We start from the raw sequence: 15359 nt of genomic DNA on the forward strand, positions 1-15359 counted from the left end.
GCCATGTTCAAATACACTTTTTCTTGCTTTGTAGGTGGTAGACCTCTGTTAAAGCAGTAAGACTCTCTTACAAAGAACTTTGTTGATGTAGAAAGTTCTCATAGCTTCCGTGGAATACTGGCCAGGAATTTACACGATAAATCCATTTAGTGGGGCTGCAGCAGGAGCAGGCCTCTTTTGCAAAACCTTAGATCTGAGAGGTTTCACTGGCTTCTGAATGACTTGCCTAAGTGATGCTAACTGTACACTACATAGCTGCTTCCTTGATGTTCATACTTGTCCTCAAGGCATTAGAAAACAAAAAAAAATCACTTCCTATTCCTTTCTCGAGTAAGAGGGTCTGACAGCTTAATAATTGAGTTTGGTACTTAGCTCACTACATTTCCATTGGGCCTCTTTTTAATTTATTTTGTCAGGATCTCTTTTTAACTTTCTTTTCACTATTGCCAGGGTACACTGTCTACTCAAGAATATTCATGAAAAATGGTTTCATTAGGATTCTCTCCTGTCACATACTGTTCTTGTATCCCCTCCACTATGTTGGCTTGGCGGATCTTTCCAAATTGAGTTATCTCTTGTTGGAAGGTCTTGGACCCAGTGACTCCATCTGGGATACTGTAAAGATTCTGTAAAGAAGAAAAAAGCCATGCCAGCATGCATGCTAAATATTTTCATCCAAATGGACAGAAGCATCAGTAGCATAAACAAGTATTTAATGGCATTGTTGGATACATTTGCTGTGAGGAAGAAGGCAGAAGTGAGTCAAGCAACAGAAAACATATCTTCAATGAAAAGATAATGTTTTAGAGCAACCTGATGGATTTTCCTTTTTCTTTATTTTTTAACAGTATTTGCCATTATAATCAGGTCTATTTTAGCTCACTCAGAGCTCCCTCAGTCTCCCTCTGTACCGCATTACTACTAATGAGGTAATCAACTGAGCTCCTAATGAATGGGATTAGTGAATGGGCAAAGTTTGTTTGTTCTGGATTACATGTTGTCCAAGGCTCTCAAAATATGAGGGCTGAAGATCTATGAGCTGAGTTCATTTCAGTACTTACTGACTAAGCTCTCTGTAGCAAGGTAAAGCATCATTGGTATCATCGCTGTTAACTACATGCCAGCATTGAATTTACTTGGAAAAAGACTGTCCTTCCATTAAATACCTTTCTTTAAAAGCAACTATTCTATATTATCTATAATGCTCTAGTTGCAGTCTTTACATACTACATTTAGCATAAACCACTAGAAGATCTGACTTCTGTTTCTTCACCCCCAAATAATTGCATTGATTTAAGAAGCTTTACAGTTTTGATCCTGTCAATGGGGTTAAAAGCACCTGAATGATTTCTCTAGGTATCTCCTGTGTTCAAACTTTACTGAGAAAAGACTGTCAGATTTTTGAAAACAAAGAGTATAATTAAAACCAGTGCAGCAAATCGAAATCTAGTTTAATACTTTAATCTTTTCTAAACTTTCATGATGACCAACATTGGTTCCTATAGAGTTTGTTGTTGGCTTGTTTTTGCTTATTTTCTTCTAGTAGAACATATTTGGGCTGAAAAATGTAACTTTCTATTGACAATACAGCACTTACTTTGTGAAAATCTCTTTAATACTTCCTATGACATTTTAATTAAAAGCATTTTTGAAATGTTTTATTTACTGGAGAAAAACTGAATTTATAGTGTATGACACATTTAAAGACATATTTAAATGGCATTTTCAATCATGTTTTCAACAGAAAATATTGTCGGAGAAAACAGAATAAAATCCCTAGTGTTGGATCCATTGAAATGGAATTAAAAAAAAAAAACAACAAAAAGTTTTTTTATGAGATGTTTTGCCTTATTTTTAACCAGATTAAAGATCTTTTACTTTTTTTAGAGACAGAGAAAAAAATTAATGCTTACTTGTCCTGCTTTTTCACTATTGTTTCTCATAAATAAATGTGTTATTCTGAACATGATCCCACAATCATCTAAGTACGTAATTGATCTGTTTGCAGATGGCATATGTAATTATGAAATGGCTTAATTCTGATAGGCAGTGCTAACTTTAAAGCGGCAGTGCACAATATGAGAATCTGAGCTAAATGATATTTAATACTTACCAAAAAAAACAGCTGAGGTGGATTAAAAAAATGGTTTGATTTACATGATTTAAAATGATCAAAAGAAGAAATTATGTTAAAAACACAAACAACAAAGATAAATTAACAACTACTTATCTTACAGAACACTAAACATCAAATTTGAAAGGTGAAATAAAAAATCCCTGGACAAACAAAGGTACAATTGAAATCCACAACACAAGGTCAAATACAGGGTATGTTTTCAATGAAGGAAACTTATTCACAATTATACTAATACCCGGTATAAAACTTAGCTTTTCTTTCATACAATTACAGTGTTTAAAGTTTATAGTAGTTCTAATACAACATAATCAGTAAAGCAGACACTGACGTAAAACATAGATGTGAAATGCCTTGAGAATCCGTTTCACTTCCCGGGTGATCAGGGGCTCTGCAAAAGCAAAAATAACTGATAAGTATTCATGGGATTCCCCAAGATTCGCTGATACAAAGCTCTTGATGATAGAAGGATGGCTACTCAAGTTGGTCCCAAAACACATAATCAACAGTGAAGTAGATGCAATCTCTGAATAGTGTTATTTTGCTGATTCTAGTCTAAAGTAATTGTGGTAGGAGTAGGGAGGCTGAGGGTAGAGCCAAAGCAAATTTATAAGAAAACATTGAGCATAGCCTAACACAAGAAGAAAGAAAGTGGATTGTGCATCTTCTTCAATGCTGGCAGCTCTAAGCATAGAAGCTATAGTGTGGTATTGATTGAGTTCATAGTATCTAAGAAATGTTTGTCTATTCTCCATTTTTTTTCCAGACAACGAAGCCACTATGAATTTTAACTTACTATAAAATATTTACCTTACCATGTATCTTTACAATAGAAAATATTTACACTGTATAATGTAGGCAATTAATGGAAATTAAGAGGTAAATTTTTAATGAAAGTGTATGTTTCTCTCCAATTATTGTAAGAGAATTATTGTAAGAGAAACCTGCTATGATGACTTCTGAGAGACACATAAGCACAATAGCCTTCTAATAGTCTTCTAAGGCTAGAAAAAATGTTTTGTTCTGTTTTGTTTTGTTTTCCCTCAATGCTTTCTCAACCAGGCCAACCTATTTGCACCAAGCATCAACATGAAAATCATATGCAAGCTTTTGTAATGTTTGCATTTATTTTACTTGTTCTTCTTTATTAATATTGTTTGCATTTATGCTATTCAAACATTATTCTGTGCAGGAAATCTGGTCCCAGTTGTAATCAAGGGAAAGCAAGGGGATGGAGAAATTATTATCAAAAGCAAATAAATGATCACAGCTTAATTTCTGATTGTCTACTGCTGAAAACCTTAGAAACTCTGTTTTTTTTTTTTTTAATTTTAAATATGTCTTACTGCGAGCTATAAACCAGCAAGATGTTAAAATAGAACAGAGATTAGAACTCCCCCTAAGCAAATAAAATCTGAAACCATGAACATAATGTTATTAAGGTCAATTATTAACATTGTTCTTAATGTGGTATTATTTAGGTGATCTTCTGAAATCAGACATCCATGGTGTGTGTGCTGTACATAAAGCATAGAAGACAGTTCCTGACTTGTATTTGCATACATATTTGCATTTGTCCCTTTGACGCAACTAATAGCAACATCATCATCTTTAGTGGGAAGGGGCTCCCTTCTGGAGATGACATTCATCTCATCCAATTTAGGGTGTAAATATCTCCATCTGAGTATCTGTCCAGGCTCCAATAACAGCAATTACAGATCTAATCAATACAGTCAATGGGTTTTTAGGGTGGGAGTGTTCAGAAGAAAGACATTAACTTTAGAATGACCTAAATTTCACTGACTATATTGATGAATTTAACTACAAAGGGATATTCAGGATGACTTTAATGCAGAATGTGCACTGTGGACACCTACATATGGTTGTATAAAGTTAGTAGTATGAATTCTACGATTATTATAAGATAATTAGTTACTCACTAACTATTGAGTAATAACTACTCACTAACTATTGAGTAGTGAGCAACTAACTAATAGTTAGTAGTAATAGTTAGTTACTCAGAGAAGTGGAAATTATATGGAAAACAGATGAACACCAGTAATCACATAAACCCCTTCAAACACTTTGGAGCCATTCCCACTTTCCTGTTCACTGTTAATACTTTGTTAACATACAAACAAACGGGAATAGAAAAAAAATTGTTTAAAAAAAAAAAAAATTACTGGATGGTGAAGTAGTGCTGAGTGTACTAATTTAAGTGATAGTCTTATTTTACTTCCTAAACACATTTAGAACAAAATTACAATCCATTGCTCAAAAAATATTTTGGGACAGATTTTTGACTTTTAGGGAACTCTACTGGTGGAAACCTGGGTGACTTCACACACTGCATGCCCACATTTCAATGACTAGTTTATATCACCTTCCTCATCAAATTTAACTTGATTCTTTTCATCCTAAACTAGATGTCTAAAATAGGTCAGGTGAGTTCCATTTCTTGCGTTTTCCTTTTTTTCTATAACGAAATATTAAACACTGTTATATCTATACTTGGAATTGACTCTTTTAAAGTGAGATAGGATACTAAATTCCTCTAGGGTTGTGAGCTTCATACAAAATTTTAGGGTTTAAATTTTATATTCAGAGACGTACTGATCAATTATGTAGGTCATTAGTGTTTGATCTGGTTTATGAGTGTACCTCCTAACTGTTTCCAAGAAGAGACATGCAAGAAGAAAAGTGAAGAGGAAAGGACTTGAGATATGATCTCTGACTTCGGTGGCAAGTTATTACTATATGCTTAATTGCTGAATGATGAGTTTTCAGGAAAGAATAAAGAATTTGTAAAAAAGAAAGAAACAAAATAACAAAACACTGGCCGATACCATCTCTTTGAAGATAAAAGTAATCAGACATCAGATTAGTCTGAAAATTGCATTAATGACATTGTGAATCTCCTATACTTAAGCGTTTATCTGAGCCTTTGTTCAAAAATATTGTAAAAGTATGAGATTTTGCTCACAAAAAAAGGTCTGGTTTTCCATCAGCTAAAGTTCTTCCTTTTTAAGTAGTTATTTTGACTAATTTTTTAAAGAAATAAGTGATACACACTTTTAATTATAAAAGATAATCTTAGACATTTCTCTTGTGCACAATTGTCCACAGCGCAAGTGCTGGTATTGAATTACACCATACTGGACATTGCTGCTTAGAACTGGATTAGAATTTCACTGAAAATTTAACAAAACTCCTTAGGACAGATCTAACAACTCAGGAGTCTTCTGTCAGAAAAAAAAAAAAAAAAAAAGGATGACAGTGTGATGATACATTCCAGGCAATATAGCTTCATATTCATTTAGCCACGTATTTCTCCTTGGTATTTTCCTTATTTTATCTATGGGATCAAGCAAACATCATTGATTCTATTTCATCGAAATAATTTATTTTCCCTTTGAGAAACATGCCTTGTTAGAAATTCTGAACCTTTGGAAGTTCATAACACTTTTGGCCCTAATGTCAGTGTCTTAAAATTTAACTATTGGAGATTAATGAGAACATCAGCGTTTAACAAACATATGTTGACATTAGTGAATGGACAACTTTCGGGAGCTAGTTCAAGTTTAAGAAATAGATGTATGTTATGATTAGCAGACTGGTGCTGAGATGATGCTGGAAAAAAAAAAAAGTCCCATGCTACAGACATATTTTGATGCGTCCAAGAGAGTTGTTGCCTATATAAACCAGCTTCTTGGGATTCGCTACATAAAAAAACATCACCACGATGTTTCCAGCTTCAGGATAGAGAGTTAGTGTGTAGCTACTGAGAATTTACTTCCATGCATTGCTAATTCTAAGCTGTAAAGATTTCTCTTACCAAGGCATATTCCCTACCAATGTTGCAGTATATGTTAAAGTAAGAATGACAGAACTGATAAGGCAATAAAGAAGTATAAGAAAACTCTGTAGTGGTGTCAGTCTACACTTAAAGTTGGAACCAAGGATTATGGTAGAAAATGTAATAGGTAATGTTGTATTTCAGACATGGAATAGTGCTATCTTGACTCTGGAAATTTTGACAAACTCTATTTCACAAAAAAGTAAATGTCCATGGCTTGGGAAGTGTCACAACGGATGAGAAGAGAAGGAAGAAAAGGGAAAGTGGTAATTTACCCCATCCCTTTAAAACCAAATTTTGCTATACAAAATTATATGGTAATCATATGCCACCAAGTCTTCAAACTTCATGATTTAGTATTGGCTTCAAGGGTTTTAAATTATCTGATGTCAAATATGCGCAACATGAGATAATGTCATCAAAAGCTTTGCTCTGATTAAATAGCAAGCGACATATCAAATCTCAGCAGTACTGTCTTATCAGATTAAAAAAAAAAAGAGGGGAAAAACCTTCTATTTATGAATGAACTGACCTCATTTCTCTCATTTCTTCTCCCCTCATGACACACTGTGCATAGCAGAGCTGTGTATGATTGAAAGGTCATTGCATAGTTTTTTAACATGACAACATTTAATCCTAGCCATAGTTGCTTTTCAACCTCCAGTAAGTTCTTATTATTTGATTCATGAAGTTGACATAAGCACTGAATACCTTGTTTTGAGGTTGTGTGAAGTGTAAAAATTGGATTATGACAAGTTCTTTCGGTAAGCTCTAAGAGAAACCCCCAGGAGCTACCTGAAACACAAATTTATGAGCTAACGTAATTCACCAAAGACTCACTGACATTTTACCAACTTTTTCTCTAGCCAATTATTTTGGTCCCTAAAACTTCACTTCCTCCAATCCTTTGTCTATACTGCATCCTTTAGACCACTGATTACTCATGCTGACCAGACTGTTCTAACTATTGATATACTCTTGTTAACTACTGATCTCATACATGTTGCTCTAGTTCATGGTCCTCCAAGTCAGCCACGGAGCATTGTGTGTTTTCAGAACAGAAAAGAAAAGCTAGGAAATATGAAGATTTGTCCAAAACTGACAGACAGAAACAAGCAAGCCATTAATCCCATTCTCTGATCAAGGTGAGCTCAAAGGAAGAACTCCTTCAAGCCTATGCCAGTGCAAGGCTGGATAGAGAACCAACCAAGCAACCCAAATAAACCCTTGCTTCTTCTCTAGAGTGAATGTGTTGAGGTCACAGTCCCAAAAGAGATCCTTCCTCCATAAAATGCTTACTCATTTTTTCCCCATATTATCTTTCTTTTAAAAGCATTGCCATGAGGCTTTCCAGAGAACATGCTTCCTATATGGGAAGTTCAATTGCAGTTCTCCAATGACAAGCTGAACACACTTCTCTAGAACAGAACAATGTTCTCAGAACAATGAAACGTACAAGACTGAGTCTCAAAATGGGGTTATCAGTGGCAGAAGGATTATGACTTCATTTAGCTGCCTTGAAAAAAGGTTAAAATTGCCAGCAATGCATGATCTAAATCTAAGTGACATTAAACAGATGGTACCGAATAGCCAAGAAAATAGCATAGGTCTTTCTCCATCAATGAGCTCTGTTTGCAGTTTAAGCTGCATTAACTTTGCTCAGCTGCAAGACACAGCCTTTATTTTGTGTTAAGCTTTTTCATGTTTCGAAAGCAAATTGGAGGGCTTGGGATGTGGAGATGTCATTACCTTAAGAGTGAGAAAACCTGTTTTATGCAAGGAGGAAGAAAAGAAGAACATAGCATAGAAATCAATGCTGGTGTTTCAGGGCAGGATTTTTCCTCTTGTCACCATGTAGAATGAATGGGTGAATGATGGTTTTACTCTTTGCAGATGTTTTTCAGGCAGAAGCTACTAGCAGAGATTTGCAGGACTGTGCTCCCACTGCATCCCTTGAACCAAATCTCTACGGTAAGAGAAGTAATTTGAAGGTGTTCAGAGTGCCCTAAACCAATATGAACTTTTTCTTTCTTTTTTTGCCTTTTTTTTTTTTTTTTTGCTTTAAACTCTTCATCCTCAGGAGCAATCAAACATTTGAGCCAGAGGGTGCCCATCTTCACCCCCCTCACTTCATTGATAAGTGCCTAGAGTCTCACTTCTTTGCTTTTTAGCAGGCCCAATCTTTTTTGGTTTGTGAAATCATTGCCTATCTTTCCCTAGAAAGACTCCTAGACTCACTTTTGGCAACTCCTGTTGCATGGATGGAGGGAAGGAGGAAAGAAAATTAGCTTTATAGACATACTTTTTGGAAGTGCTCTGGATAACACAGCAAAAAGAGACATAAAGCACTGACCAGATAAGACGTCACATGTGGGTGTGGAGAATGGATATCAGACCAGATGGAATCATCAGTCTGCACTGATGTGTCAATCTTACTTTCCTTCGGAAATGCACAGAATTACTGACATTTGACTTGCAGCTTGCAGCAACTATCCGAAGATGCTGACTCAGTAAAAAAAAAAAAAAAGTGCCTGGTTGCAGGACTCCACAACTGCAGGAAAATGGATGCTCCAGCATGAGGGTACTTAGCCTTAGTCTGCCTCGTGTGCAAACCACTCGGGGCACATTCCATGTTTCATTACTATTTCTCCATTCCTGAGAATCCACCAAGAGCCATAGGAAAACACCAGCCTTTCACCTTGCAGTGGCATTTAATTACAGAGCAAACAAACCAGAGCTGTAAAAGGTGGCAGGAATCTTTAAATTCTTATTCACATGGAAGCAGAAATAGAGCTTAAAAAAAAATCCCATAGTAGAATACACGGCATGATTAGCATTAAACTACAGCTATTTCAGCTAGGAGAACTGAAACTGAAAGCTCTGTGATTTGGTAATAGAATCCAATAGAAAAAGGACATGATTTTGGCAGAACTAGAGAAAGTCAGCATTGAAAATCTGACCTGTCAGAAGAAAAACACAATGGAACTATGTACACTGTGTATCAGTGTTGCCGTTTTACACACAATGGATATTTTGGTGCAGAAGTTTGGATTATTATTTAATTCATTAAGAACTTACCTGAGATTTTGCTGGGCCTTGTTTTTTTTGTGTGTTGCTGCACACACATAACTAATTAAAAACAGAATTAATTGGATGTTAAAATAATGTCTTTGCCACCATCTGAACCTTAGCTATTTTAAACTCTTGGGTGATGCTGTTTTTACATACATATGTCAGTGTTATTCATACATATGGTACCAGGGCTGAAACACTGAATGGAAGTATGCTTCATATCATAGCTTCACTTACTTTTTAGAAGAAGTACTGAAAGATTTTTTTAAAAAGAGCCCATTAGAAGGCAGATAGTTTGGGATATGCAATGGATATTAAAGCAATTGGTCCCTGCATTGGAACAAAAGTTAGTGGCATAAAAAGGCAGATATGTCAAGGATTTCACTCCAATAACTCTGACATCTTTTGGATACCTGCTCATGATGCCAAATTTTGGTCCTGAGTTGTGAGTAAGTATAATATAGTTGATTTTCACTTTGACCACTCCTACTATTCATCTAGTCTAGGTTGCTGAAATATCCTATCTATTATAGGTTTTCTCCTTTTGCTACTGTACCAGAAAAATAAATAGGAAATACTGTAGATGAGATTACATTAATGTAAATACAAATTCTCCAGATTTGTATTTATATTCCTGTTCTCTAGATCAACAGAAGTGACTCTCATATTCCTTAAAAGTGACTAGAGAGAGAGAGAGAGGCACTGCTGGAGAATAATTCAGACGACCTTTAACTAAGTCGATCTAACTGATAAGACAGATAAACTGCCATTTCAGGATGTCTCTGTCTCTATCTTACCCTGAAAGGCAGTCACAGGTGGCCTGGATGCGACCCTGTGCCACGTGCTCTAGGTGTCCCTGCTTGAGCAGGGGGGATTGGACGAGACGATCACGAGAGGTTCTTTCCAACCTAAACCATTCTGTGATTCTGTGATATCTGGTCTAAGGGGAGTCTCTCTGTGAAGCGGACTAAGAGACAACAAGTTGTATCTTGTTATGATCTTTGAGCTGATTACTTTCATCTTCTGCCTCCCCTGTACTGATTTACAACTTGCCTGGAGATCTCAGATTTCCGTGGCATGACACTTGAGTCCATCATTTTAAGTGAGAACTAAAAGCACGCAATACTTTCAAACCTTTCCCCCTTGCTCAAGCTATATTACATCTGCATCTTGAAATAAACAACTCCTTCCTCCTCTGTAACAGATGGTGCTGTGTAACTCAGAGTATAAGCATATCTGTAGCAGCAGTAATGAACTAGGAAAGCTGGGCAGGCTAGGGTAGGAGGGATCATGAACAAACGCTCAGGAGACTACTTTCCCTGTTATTCCCAACAGCGGAGATGAAGAAGATGTGAATCATTATGAGAAGGCTGGGAACACTCATGTCAGGCTATATTTTTGACCAGCTTTGTTGCCTTTTTTTTTTCTTTGCTGCGGAATAGTAAATATTTAAGGTGGAAGTGTGATGCTATTTAAAAAGCACTTACCTAATTAAACCTTAAATGCACAAATCTATTTATTCAGAGAGGCACTTTGCGATGTTCACCACCTAAGGCCATACCTCAGACATATGGTACTTTAATAGATACTAGCAGAGGGAGTCCTTTTTATTTTTTAACAGATGGGTGGATGCTAGATGCTGAGGGGAAAAAAAAAAAGAAAAAGAAAAGTCAGGAAAGAAAATGAAGAAAGATGAAGCTCAGCAATTGAATTCTTATTGAACTCTGCCATGTCTGTGCAGAACAGCTGGAGGTCTTGTTTCTTCCTTGTCCTGGAATCAGGAAGTTCTGTTGGTTCCTCAGAACCCCGGAATCAGACTCAAACCTCTGTACAGCAGAGTTGCTTTGAAAGGGGCTCTACTTAATGGGGCTTCCAGCAGAAAAAACACTTCTGATCTCAGTGTGAGTTGTATGAGTCTACGTGCATGGTGGAAGTTTACCATGTTACTTCTGCTACACTATTACTCTCCATGGCCCCAATATATATTACACTCTCAACAAGCTTTGGTAGTATAAGAAGATGTTTAGAAGGCTCCAGATAAGAAACACAACTTTGAAGCAAGTTGCACAGGAGACATGATGAACGCCAACTTGATTTGGAATAGGAAAAGATTTCATATAGGCCCTGAGCTGGCAATAACCTGTTTTATGGATCGTATTGTATCTAGAGGCCATAGGGGCCATAGGGCTAAAGTGACATGGTTCAATTTACATTATGGTTGATCTGTGGCTTACATCAGCTTTCAAATTTGTTTATGCATCTACTACTTTCTCAGGTTTTGAGGTTGCAGGATGTTCATGATTTTGTTGTCTCGGCCAGATGCTTGGCACGTGTCACCCCTTCCCATCTTTGGATTATGATAGTTCCATAAATAGCATTCCTTTCACCATATGTCTTTGTTTCCCATATCTTGAATCAACTCTAATTTGTCTCAAAAACCCTATTGGAAGTTGTTGGCAATCATTTATACTCAGGTAGAGACATGGACATTGTCTTCCTATGAGTATGTTAAAGCACAACATGCTAAACTACTCAAATTTGCACTGAATAATGAGATCTGGGCTCAGAAGCAGAGTGGCTACACCATTCCAACACTGGACAATTCACCCCCTTAACATTACTGTGCTGTGTCTGGGATCTTATTACCCAGGGTTATGTACCTACACAATCTCAGATCTTGCCTCCATGGTATTGCATTACACATTGTTTAAAGTACTCTATATGTTATCCTGATGCAATACAAATTACATTATCTTGTTCTATAAAAACTGGATGTATTTAATTATTTTTGTTGTTGTTTGTTTGTTTTGTTTTACTATTTATTCAGAATTCTCTGATGTCCACCTGTGTGCCATAAAAACTAATGTTCTGTGACTACATTGTCAAGGCATTAATTCCTTTATTCAGACACTCTCATCATTTTAATACTTCTGTTGGAAGCAAATTACGATTAACTTTTTTATTATTATTACTATTATGGTCTCCACAATAGTTCAGTGTTTTAAAATGCAAAGCTGGATGCATCCAACAAAGTCCAACTTTTCCTATTAAATTCTATTAAATTTTAATTCCAAAAATATATAGAAAAATGTATTAGGATGTCTATTCCTTTTTCATTCTCTTTCCAAAATTACCTACTGATAGGCACATTTGAAACCTATATTTACACTAGATAAATCTACTTGGGCAAATTAGATCTACTCTTGTCACCTTGCAAATCTTAACTGTGCCTGTAGGCTGGGCACATAGGCCATACATTATCAAGTGATACCCATAGATTGCCATCAAATCTTATGTTATAATTGAATTTAACCCCACATTGTGAGGATTATTGACCAGACCTGCCTGTTTCAATTTTATGGGTTTGTGACAATCACTACTCCAGATTTTGTCTCCCAATATATCATGATTTTTGATCAGACTTATGTATACCAGCTTCTGAAAGGAGTGGCATTCAAAAAGCTCAGAGACATTACACGTTGATTTTTTTTTCAATAGAATTGCATGTTTTACAAGTTTGGTCTTTGCAGCTGATCTGGTTCAGCCCTCTTTGTAGTCAATGGAGATAAATGGGTATGATACAACGGACCCATTTCAGATGTCTGGTTTCAAAGAAGAAATATTGGGGGGGGGAAAAAAAAAAAAAAAAGCACTGTTCTTGAGATAAAATGAAACATTGAACAGTGACACATTGATCATTGTTTCCAGAATTTACAGTGGATGTTATAAAGGGAGAAATTATGTATGTATGTCATTTGTTTGCTCTTCAGCATTTGGTGCACTCTTTTCAGTCAACTTCACATGCAGCATTCAGTGTGATTATCCAACCAGCTAGGCTTTAATTTCTGTGTGTCTACATGAAGCACAACAGCAGAGAAGTGTGTCTCTGTGTGGTTTGTTGGACCTGCCCCACTTCATTTCAGCTGCACATTGATCAGAAATTGCCATGGATCAATCATTCACATGGGAAGAGTGCCCCCAAGTAGAGCAGGGGCTGGTGGACATGATTAATGCTGGCATTGCTGAAACCACATTTGCTTTTATTAATCTTTTTATGGGATTTTTTCACCATTCTTTTCTAGACTGTCCAATATGGTACATCCTGAAAAGAGTAAATCCTATCTTTTTTCAAGCTTGAAAGACAGAAAGGTGACTGGGATGAACTCCCCACTGGAAATAGGAAAGCAGACATTACTGTGAGAAGTGCTGTGCCATCTTTGTGGGTCTGATTATAATATTGCCATATGGGTCTGGTTCTCATTTTCACTACAAACATTTTACGCTTAATGTAATTTAGTTTATGGCCCCACTGCATTGCAAGAGTGGTGTAAAACAGCATGAATGTTAATGAGAATCAGGCCTAGGGACTCTCATATTTGCTTTCTAATGTGCTTGAAATTACTTCTGCTGTTTTATAGCAATGTTTAAAAGTCAGTAAAGAGACATTATAAACAACAACAACAAAATCCTTGGTCACATCCATCCATCCATCCACCCAGGAGAAATGCAATGTAGCATCCTTACAGAATCTTAACCTTCCCTGAATTACAATGAAGATTATTTGGCCTTTTAATTTTAAATGTTGATACAGTGCATTCTTTAAATCAATACCTTTCAAGCATTTCAAATCAGCAACACTTTATTCAAAGGCAAAAGTATTCATGAGCCCCTACTTACTTTCCACATATAAGTAAAAAATGAATCAAGGATAAGAACGACAAACCTAAATAATAAATTTCAAAGGGCTGACAGAAAATATTTGGCCTTGCAAGGAAGAAATGCTTGGGGAAATGGGAAATAGAGATTTCCTTTACCTTCAACAGTAATAACATTTTTAATGACTTGTGAGCCACTTGATTGTGATGAAAACCCCTTGTTTCTGCTTATGTAAGGATTTTATTTATTACTGTGATAGCGCTTGACTTTCTTTCTCCCAAACTAGCTAGACCCCAAAGGAAAGTATAAAAAAAAACTCCTAAATTTCTGATATTTTATCAGTTCTGCATCCAAGTCTCCCCAGTACACTCAGATGTGTATTTGCAGAGGTACAAGTATAAGGCTTGGGAGAAACAGGCCAGAGAGAAGTACAACAGAAATCCACTAATATAAATGCTTTGAGACTCTCCTGCTGTTTGGAAGAATGAGTCTATATGACTACAAATGACTAGTTGCAACACATGCATATATTCTTTACATGTATCTTTGCATTTTCTCTCATTAAAAAATAACATTTTAGCATAGACTAAACAAAGAAAAAAAATGTGAAATATATTTACTGCCATAAATGTTCTAAAAAGAAAAGGTATCAAATAAACCTTCCATTAATCAGCTTGTTTAGTACATATTTTGAATAATGTATTTACAGTGTAGTGCTCCCTGCCCTGAAAAGTACGTAAGACAGCAGAGTAATATGCAAATGACAAGGTGAAGGAGATCACCAATCTTTTTATATACCTAAATTTCATATATTTTTAAGAATAGTGGCCATATCTCATAAAAATCCTGTCCAGGCAAAATCTGATAATATAGAATATTCTTTTAGGATTACTGCAAATGTTGGAATATATGTCAAACAGGAATCTCTACGCAGCTTACTGGCATGATTATATGTTATATTATATATATGAATAATTCTACGTTCAAAGTAACTTAAATGTGGAGGACAAGAAACATGTACAGAAAATTCCAAAAAGGAACAGCAGACCATGTGTAAAATTTAGGCTGACCTCCAGAGTACAGTCTAGAAAATCAGACAAAGTCTATAATGCAAACTCTTGTACTAAAGCTAGACTAGATTTAGACACACTCAAATCTGATTTGCCATTCATGAAGCTTGAAACATTCAAAATATACCCTATTATTATTATTTATTATGGGTTAACTGTGCAGAGGTATTATAGAATATATTTTAGGAATAGGTTTATGAAGAATGGAGAAATAGACTTAAATATCAATAGGATAGCTATTCCTTCTTGATGCTAATGAGTATTCATGTTTTGAAACACAAACATTGACAATGCTTATAATTTCTATTTAGAAATAGTTTCATTTTCATCCCCTGCAATATTTGCTAATCGGTTTGGGAAATGTGTAAGGCATTCATGTAGTTTAGGAGGTTCTCATTTTTCAAGTTTCACTATCAGCTGGACAGAAATTCCTAGTAACATCCTCCTTTTCCCTGATGTTGCTCCTCTTCTCACAAGTAGTGACAGTGAAAGAACTGTGTTGCATTTGTAGTAACTATAAGTAAACTGGAGACATTTATTTCCACACCCAGTAAAACCAGACTTCTTAAAG

The 15359-nt window shown here is 35.8% G+C and overlaps 1 protein-coding gene across 3 annotated transcripts in view; it reads right to left on the bottom strand.

Annotated features, from left to right (window-relative positions):
* Positions 1-2432: 2432 nt before the first annotated feature.
* The window catches only part of TSNARE1 (t-SNARE domain containing 1), a 418229-nt gene continuing 405302 nt past the window's right edge, over positions 2433-15359 (bottom strand). For all 3 annotated transcript variants that reach the window (XM_088531270.1, XM_088531278.1, XM_088531285.1), the window contains exon 12: positions 2433-2525. The gene's annotated coding sequence lies outside the window, so the exon portion shown is untranslated. The remainder of the gene's footprint in view (positions 2526-15359) is intronic.

The sequence above is a fragment of the Tinamus guttatus genome, unplaced genomic scaffold (genome assembly GCF_059628265.1).
Source record: "Tinamus guttatus ecotype Peru unplaced genomic scaffold, ASM5962826v1 Tinamus_guttatus_pri_ptg000032l, whole genome shotgun sequence".
NCBI lineage: Eukaryota > Metazoa > Chordata > Aves > Tinamiformes > Tinamidae > Tinamus > Tinamus guttatus.